At 42.0% G+C, this 9,149-nt stretch overlaps 1 protein-coding gene across 1 annotated transcript in view; it reads left to right on the top strand.

Moving 5' to 3' along the window:
- The first annotated feature begins 8,018 nt into the window (after positions 1 to 8,018).
- Positions 8,019 to 9,149, top strand: part of DUSP8 (dual specificity phosphatase 8) — a 118,617-nt gene continuing 117,486 nt past the window's right edge. Inside the window, exon 1 of the mRNA XM_042446423.1 lies at positions 8,019 to 8,319. The gene's annotated coding sequence lies outside the window, so the exon portion shown is untranslated. The remainder of the gene's footprint in view (positions 8,320 to 9,149) is intronic.

The following is a 9,149-nucleotide window of genomic DNA, read 5'->3' as shown; positions in this document are numbered from 1 at the left end:
CTGATAACACAAAAATGGCTATGCTGGGGGGTATGCTGTACAATAATGTTCAAAATCCAGAAAGCTGTGATACCATTATTGGGCCTATGAAGGCTGCATCCACACTGCAGAAATAATCCATGCCGATACTACTTTAACTGTCATGGTTCATGGAATCCTGGGATTTGTAGCATTGTGAGGTACCTGCACTCTTTGGTGGAGAAGGCTAAATATTTCACAAAACTAGAGTTTCCAAAATTGTGTAGCACTGAGTCATGGCAGTTAAAGTGTTATCAAACCAGATTATTTCTGCAGTGAAGATGCAACCCAAAATGCACAAAATACATAGCTGTGCAATTTATAGGATGGGGTTTGGATATATATCTATGGAAATGCAGCTACAATTGTGCTATATCTCCTGATGCAGGATCCTGATTGTTATATCAACAATAATATAACAGTGATATTGCCAGTATTATAACCATAACATTAAAACACCAGACTTAGGTCCAAAACACACTGCAAAAATAATCCAGTTTGAGACCACTTTAACTGTCTTGGCTCAATGCTAGGGAATCCTTGGAATTGTAGTTTATTGTGGGAGCAGAGCTCTCTGACAGAGAAGGTAAAATGTTTCACAAAAGAACAGTTTCCAGAATTCCCTAGCACTGACCCAGTTAAAGTAGTCTCAAACTAGATTATTTCTGCAATGTATTTTGGGCCTATGATAGAAATATAATGACAGAATCAAATGCATTTCAGCCTAAGTCAACTTCAGTAGAATGAGATAATAGTTTTCTGCAGTAACCAAAGCACTAAGAAAGGGAATGGAAAAATCATCTCAGTACCTGTGGGACACATTTATTTCTTCATAAATGTATTTAGTTATGTCATTATATTTGTAATGTTCACAACATATTTTGCTCTTTTGGTTGTGATATTGCAATTCAGTGGATGTAATCAGTGCTGCAATATCATGATTTAGTTATTTTATATTTTTAGGGTATGGACTTCTATATTTATTAAGCATTTGTATGCACTTTCTTTTTCTGAGTTGTTTTATGCATTTTGGAGCAGAAAGTGATGGGTATAGGAGAGATTACCCAGTGTGCTCCCTGGGCAGGAGACTTGTACAATGATTGCACAGGACACAGCTAGGCCCACCCAGGGTAGAAAATGCTCTTTGGTCAAGCATATAAGGAAGAGCGCCAGGTAGTCCCAGAACACACAGCAGAAAGTGCTACAGAGCCAGTGACAGCAGCAACTTCTAATCGCTCTCCACTGCATAAAGCATGGAGTTGGAAAACAGGGAACAGAAGTCTTAGCCTCTTCAGTTTCACCTGCTGGATGCCATTGAGGCAGTGGTATCACTAGTGTTGGCGTCATCTGGTGTGATAACTCATAGTTTTTTGTGGGGGTTTTGGACTATGTAGCCATGTTCTAGAAGAGTTTATTCCTGACATTTTGCCTGCATCTATGGCTGGAATCTTTCTTTGAAGATGCCAGCCACAGATGCAGGTGAAATGTCAGGAGTAAACTCTTCTAGAACATGGCCACATAGTCCAAAAACTCACAAAAAAAAAAAAAAACTATGGATGCCTGCCATGAAAGCCTTTGACTTCACATAACTCATACTGTCACCACCCACTGACCTCATCCCATACCACACCACACAGAATCCTTAGTAATGTTTTCGTACTACTTTTACTCATATATATCACTACATGAGACCTACCATTGGAACATAGCTTCACTTGCACAACTCTTTTTTCTTCCCCTGCAGCTGTCAGACACCAGGAAGGGATGCTACTGCTGCTTACTAATGGGAAGGGAGGGAAGACGAAGTAATTCAGACCATGAAGCAGCAACTGGACTCTGCTTGGTGGAGTGAGAATGAAGGTGCAATTCATGGAACAAGTGTGTCTTCCTCTTCCTTCCCCTTGGAGCCCAGTTGTTGTTATTAACTACCCTTGAGTTGATCTTGACTTATGGCAATCCTGTGGATATCTCCAAGATTCCCTGTCTTCCACTACTTTTGTTAGTTCTTGCAGATTCATACCTGTGGCCTCCTTAATTGAGTCCATCTATCTAGCATGTGGTCTTCATCTCTTTCTCCTTTCCTCCACTTTTCATAGCATTATTGTCTTTTCTAATAAGCCTTGGCTTCTCATGACGTGGCTAAAGTACAACAGCCTTAGTTTAATCATATTGGCTTCTAGGGAGGGCCTAGGCCTAATTTATTCTAGGACCCATTTATTTGTTGTTGTTGTTGTTCTGGCTGCCCAGAGCAGCCATATTTTTGTGGTATGAACTGGGAATCCCTCCCCTTCCCACAAATAAGAAGCAGGATTAGTAACCCTGCCTGGGACTTCATAATTGCTGGACAGAAGTTCTGGGACAAAGCATTAGGGCAAGAGAATAACCCTATCCAAAAAGGGACATACACATGTACATATCACTAACAATTAAATGGCTTGTTCCCTCCTCTTCTGGTTCCAAATTCTCTACCATCACAAAGCTGTCTTCTTGTATCATCTGTGTAACGACTATTAGAGAAAGAATACTAGGATAAACAGGCCATTGGGCTGATCCTGCTGAGTGATTCATATATTTTTATCACACAAGCTAAAAACAAACATAATTTGAAAGGGATGTTTTCCTATATGGATGGGTAAATATATTACATTTGATTTGCATTTCATGGTAATGAGTCATGCTGCTCTGATCCAAGTTCATTTGTCATCAGCTTACAGTTGCCACTCTTGCAGTTATGTGCAGGGCCACCGTTTAAGAAAAGATAGCTTAAGAATATCCAAGTCTAAATTACTGTAAAATGCACCAAATTTTAAAGCGCATACAATGTGGTTACATATGTTATTAAACACATCATAATAATGTCTAGTAATGCCATCAAACCTGCATGTCGAACAGTTACTTCCTTTGAGATGTAGGACGTTGAGGTGCATTGGCATATCCAGTTGTTAGCCTTTGAGTCAGTTGACATATTGGAAATCAGTAACATTCTTTCAACTCTTTTATACAGTTCTTCTGGGTATTGCTTTCATTGTCTTTTTTATTTCATCTTGGTCATGTAATATGTTTTTCTTCTGATCATAGAGCATCCTCACCATTGGTTTTAATTTTAGTTGTTTATATCAATACCCAATTAAGAGTATACGTCCAGTGAGCTGTCCAGAAAGATCACTGCTCCTGAGAAATTGCATCATGAAAACTAATTCCAAAATAGGTGTGAGTGGATTGTGCTCCTTGTAAGCCTTCCCCTACCTAAAGGCAGTCCCTGTCTATAATTCTGCACCTAGACATCAATCCACAATATCCTTAGCTTTAAGGGGAGAGAGGAATCTGCCCATTCCAGGAGGAAAATGAGGGCCAGAATCTTCTGTCACAGTTTACATTATGTAACTTTATGTATACTTAGCTACATAGCAGAGATGCTAAGAAGCCCTATTTGTGAATTGCAAAAATGCATAATGGGATGCATCAGGCTCTACTAATGTACACTGGAACTCCCTAACCAGTGTCCCATTGAGCATCTATCCTGTTCAGCTTTAGTTGTTTTGCTGGCTCTCCGTAGTAATGTAACAGCAGCCCTTTACTGGATACAGACATTATAAAACTGCTCAGTTCTAATTTCCACAGACATAAGTCGGCTTACAAAGAAGTCATCCGGATTCTGGCTGATATTCAGCAAAACAGACAAGCTGAGAAAGGACTTTCTTTACTTTAAAAAAAAACTGATTTCAGTAAATTTAGGGAAATACTAGGTGTGATCCCATAGTCAGGAATACTAAAAGAGAAAGGATTTCATGATGGATGGAAGTTTCTTAAAAGTGAGATATTGAAGGGGCAATTTCAAAGTTCCAATGGGAAAGATGGTGTCTTAAGAAACCAGGATGGACATTTCTTCTGTGCTGAATTTCAACAAGGAGAAAGGTAAGATACAGTACTACATTTAGGGAGGATTTTTTTTAAAAAAATGCACAGATATAAGATGGGTAACATCTGAATGATAACAGGATATGTGAAAGGGTTCTATGAATCTTAGTAGACTACAAGCTTAACATGAGCTAAAAGTATAGTGTGGCAGCTTTAAAAGCCAATGCCTTTCTAGGCTGTATCAATAGGAGTATAGTGTCTAGATTGAGGGAAGTAATAGTACCATTCTATTCTGCTTTGGTCAGACTTCACCTGGAATAATATGTCCAGTTCTTGGTAATACAATTCAAGAAGGACGTGAACAAGCTGTTGTGTGTTCAGAGGAGGACAACACAAATGGTAAAAGGTCTGGCATTCATGAACTGAGTATGTTTAGCCTGGAGAAGAAAAGGGTAAGGTGTGACATGATAGGAATGGTTAAATATTTGAAAGGATGTCATGTTGAGGATGGAGCAAGCTTGTTTTCTACTGTTCCAGAGACTAGGACATGAAACAATGAATTCAAACTACAGGAAAATAAATTCCACCTAAATATTAGCAAAAACTTTCTGATGTTAAGAGCTGTTCTACAGTGGAACACACTCCATCAGAGTGTGGTGGAGGCTTCTTCTTTGGAGGTTTTTAAGCAAAGGCTGGATCGCCTTCTGTTGGGAGTGGCAGGGAGTTGGACTGGATGGCTTTTGTGGTCTCTTCCAGCTGTATGATTTCATGATTTTATGACTCTATGACTTTTGTTTTGGGCCAGATGGACAGAAATTGTTGATGCCATCCTGGGTCCTTTTTTAATCGTCATGAGGTGAGTAGATCCTCATGTTAGGAGCACAAAGAGTACTTTGGGTGTGAGTAAAATGGCTTGTGATGAAGAAATGAGACCCTATCGGTGGCTGCTATTTCTGCAAAGCTTAACCAGTTGCATTCAGCATGGGATGGGTGGGGATGAAGAAGAAACCCTCAAACAGCAGGGCAGCAAAGCCCCCCCCCCGGAGAAGTTCCTTAACCTCCAATTAACAATAACATGACCACCTTGTGGTATGCTAGAGAAGTAACAGTTAAATATAAGTGGGATGCCCTTTGTCTTGAAGTCACAGGTAGATTGATTCAATCAAAGAAATGAGTCATGAGTTTGGAAGACTGGAACAGGGCTGTTAATGACTGGGGCTCTTGGAATAAGTTTCAGGCAGGATTGTTCCCAAGTCATATCTGGACATCCCAGCTACAATGTGGTGGCCTCCTGTCCAAGTACTAACTAGGTCCAACTTAGTTCAGGTGAGAGATCATGGTATAGTGGTGTGTAACTGAATGGCATATCTGTGATAGAAGAAACTGTCCTTAAAGTATATCAGTTATTGAAAGGAGTTGGAGAGCAAATAGAACAAGTTTGATAAAAGAAAGAATGGGCGGTGGTTAAAATGGGAAGCTGGTGCATGTACAACTGTGATAGTCCAAAACACTAGCACCCTGCAAACATGGCCATTACCTATGTGTGTCTGTGGCTTGGAACTCAGCTCTCTAGATATTATTTGCCCATCCACAGAGCTGGATTACAGACCTTGGTGAAAGCAACAGCACACTGTTGTCGTGTGCCTTCAAGTTATTTTTTACTTAAGGTGACCCTAGGTATTATGGTGGAGTTTTCTTAGCAAGCTTGGTTTGGAGGGAGTTTGCCTTTTGACTTCCTCTGAGGCTGAGAGAGTGTGACTTCACCAAGATCACCCAGTTGGTGTCCATGGCTGAGCAAAGAGATTGAAACCCTGGCCTCCAGAGTTGTAGCCCAATATTTAAACCACTATAACACACTGGCTCAAAGCATATACAGATATAAATTGTATGAGAAAGACTCCTGTATAATCATTCCTTCATCTATCACTGTACCCACCTTTCTTCAAACTGGACTTCCCAACCAGACATTGTTCACCTTCCCCTGCAGAAAGGACAGCCCAAGTTTAGATATATTCTGACTGGCAAATCCTTTAGTACATCACTACAGCTCAAATCCAATTAGAAAATCCAAAACCGACTTCCTTCAGCAATCAAGCCAATACAACCGATTTGTCCTCCAGCTCTAGTGAGGTGGTAAAATATGAGTATCCCAGCTCCTGTTTTTGGAAAGGTGGGTGTCCATATTTATCTCCTGATAAAATGATGCTCCTGCACAGGGTGACCAGATGTCCTCCTTTTCCAGGACATGCCCTACATTTCAACCTTCTGTTGAGGAGGAATTTCAAAATGCCCTCCATTTGGAGTATGACTAAGAAGTGTGCAGTTACATTGTCTCATTTTTATCAGGCAATATAGAGAAACCCTCCTTTCCAAAAAAAAAGGGGGGGAGGGGGAGCTGGGATAGCCATATGCACCACTAGCGTTGGTGTCACCCAGTGCGGTAACTCATGGTGTCACATCCTCCTGCCATACCACACCTCAGTAATGTTTTTTGTACCAATGTTATTCATAAATTGTAATTCCTGCGCATCACTGAATGTCACGGTAACAGTTGCAACATAAAACAATGAGTGAAATTAAAATTATACCTTCAAGTTACAATACTCTTCACACAGCCCCAGTGCCTTTACAGACACATAGTGTCATGTGGTTGAAGTGAAAATTTGGTAAAATGTGTTGTTTTTCAAGATTTTAATTTTTTTTACTTAAAATTTAAGAACTGGGGCCTCTCCTTTCTCTTCCCACCGAGCCTCACCCCACTCAGCCGATCTCTTCAGCCTAAAGGGATGCAGTGGAATGCCACAGCCCCTTTCTTCCAAAAGGGAGGTGTTTGAGGAGCAGTGGTGTCATCTTGCCTTATGGTGTCACTTGGTGCAGTCCGCACCCCCAGCACCCTCCTAGTGATGCCACTCCCTGCATCTACTAGTCTATTTAAAATCTTAGGAGTTAGGTGCCATCTTCTTTCCATCTTCCAATAATTTTCTCTCAAATTCTGGGATTTAGCCTTTAAAAAGGCTGTCAAGACAGATCTCTTCCAGCAGGCCTTTCCTGAATAGCAAACCTGGACACCAACTGAATCTATTACCTCATTGAACACTCTGTACCCCCCCCCCACTTGTTGCCTATTTTAAAGGATTGTTTTAATGCTTCAACTGTTTAATTGGTGTTTTAGGGGAGGGAGGGAAAAACTGGGATATTGGGTTCTTGTATGGATTCTTTCAATTGTAAGCGGCCTCAATTGTCTTTTTGACAGAGAGGTGGGGTAAAAATAAAGCTTTTATTATTTATTTATAGAATCATAGAGTTGGAAGAGACCACAAGGCCATCCAGTCCAACCCCCTGCCATGCAGGAACTCACAGTCACAGCATTTATTTGCTTGTTTATTTTATTAGTAAATTACCTAGTTTTTCTTCTCTGGCATATTTCCAGCTCTCTGAACTAATGCTTTTACCACAATCTGTAGCCCATTGGATCATTTCTTCTGAGATGAACTCCTTTTCCTGATCGTATTCTTGAAGACTATTCTATTTAAATTCTATTCTATATTCTATTCTGTGCAAAAATTAAAAAAAATCCATTCCCCATTCAATAAATAAATAAAGTAAATCCAAGAGCAATACTCTATTCCCTCTTCACATCCCTCCCTACTGAGTTGCAAACTACTTTGGCACTTTGAAACTCACTCTGCAGCAATGGAAGCATGGGCATATAGGATGGACCCCTGGGCACCCTGCATTGCTTGCAATATTCTGCACCAATATAATATTATTATTATATATTGTATAATATCATATATTATTACAATTATATATATATATCTAACACACACACACACACATATATACATTCCACCGGGATAAGGGGCATTTCTCTTTTAAGACCTTGCAAAAAATGGGGGGGGGGATGAGGCAGTGAAGCAGGAGAGATATAGAGAGCAAAGAAGCTAAGCCCTTGTCCCTTTTAAATGCCAATCCTGCCTTGCCTGCCTGCCTTTAATCTGCACCCAGAGCCCCAGGATCAGAGACTGACGTCACCCTGCCCCTGAGCCTCACTCTCTGATTGGCTGAGGGTGACGTCAGCCCCCCTCCCTCCCCCAAAGCATGACCTCATCCTCAGTTCATTTTTAGTTGCAAAGTGCAACCTCTTGCTGCCTTCCTGAATCCCGGTTCAGGCTGATCTGGATTAAACCTTCCACACACACACACACACAGACACACCAGATCCCCCCCCCCAGGCTCCCTGCTTGTGGGGCTGGCAGGATGAGCGCCTTGCAAGGGAGCTGCTGGTGCTGCTGGCGCTGCTGGCAGGGGCTTACATCCCCAATGCCTGCCCCACCAGCTTTTCCCCTTTGAGGGGAGAGGAGCCTGAGCATTTTCCATGCAGAAGGTGGACCCCAGCTGCAGCGTTCATTCCCGGCTGCAGAGAGAAGGAGGGCCAGGAGGGTAAGTCTTTGCAGACCTTCAGGATTGGGAAATGGCTCTGTGTGTGTCTGGAGAGAGAGAGCAGGGGTGATGATCAGAGGTCCTCCTTTGGATTTGAGTTTATTTTTTCCAGGACCTGTCCTCCTTGCTATGCAAGCCACACACTCTCTCAGCCTCCCTTTGGACAAATCATGGCAAGGAAATTAGAAGAATAGGTTGGCCCAGGATGACCAGACACGTCCTCCTTTTTTTTTTGTCCTCCATTTCAGTCTTCTCCCCAGGAGGAATCCCCCAAGTGTCTTCCATCTGGAGCATGGCTAAGAAGCATGCCTTGACATTTCTATATGAGTGTGTTTTGTGCTTTGATTGGCACGTCCTCCTTTTTTTTCCCTCTGGCATGCCCTCCATTTTGCAGGGATGACAGGGAGACCAGAGGTCCTCCCCTTCCACCTTCTGTCCAGGAGGAATTTCCCCCCAATGCCCTCCATGTTGAGCCTGAGGAAGAAGAAGCAGAAGCAGGTATTGACATTACTAGAAAACTAGAAGTGTCTTGGGCTTGAGATGGGGGGGGGTGTGTGTGTCTGTCCTCCATTTTCCCTGGCATATCCTCCATTTTTTGGGGTGGCTTCCCCTCCTTTGTGGTGAGGACAGTCCTGGTCACCCTGAGAAAAAGAGAGAGAAGGAATGAGGTTTGACAGTTTTGCTGCAGAGCCCTGCAGGACTGAGGATGATGGTGGCAGGATGGAGCAAAAATCCTCCTGGGAAACTCCGGCCTAACCAGGATTTTTATCATCATCATCATCATCATCATCATCATCATCATCATCATCATCATCATCATCATCATCATC

Source organism: Sceloporus undulatus, chromosome 1 (genome assembly GCF_019175285.1).
Source record: "Sceloporus undulatus isolate JIND9_A2432 ecotype Alabama chromosome 1, SceUnd_v1.1, whole genome shotgun sequence".
Taxonomy (NCBI): Eukaryota; Metazoa; Chordata; class Lepidosauria; order Squamata; family Phrynosomatidae; genus Sceloporus; species Sceloporus undulatus.
This window is presented reverse-complemented; position numbering and strand designations above follow the sequence as displayed.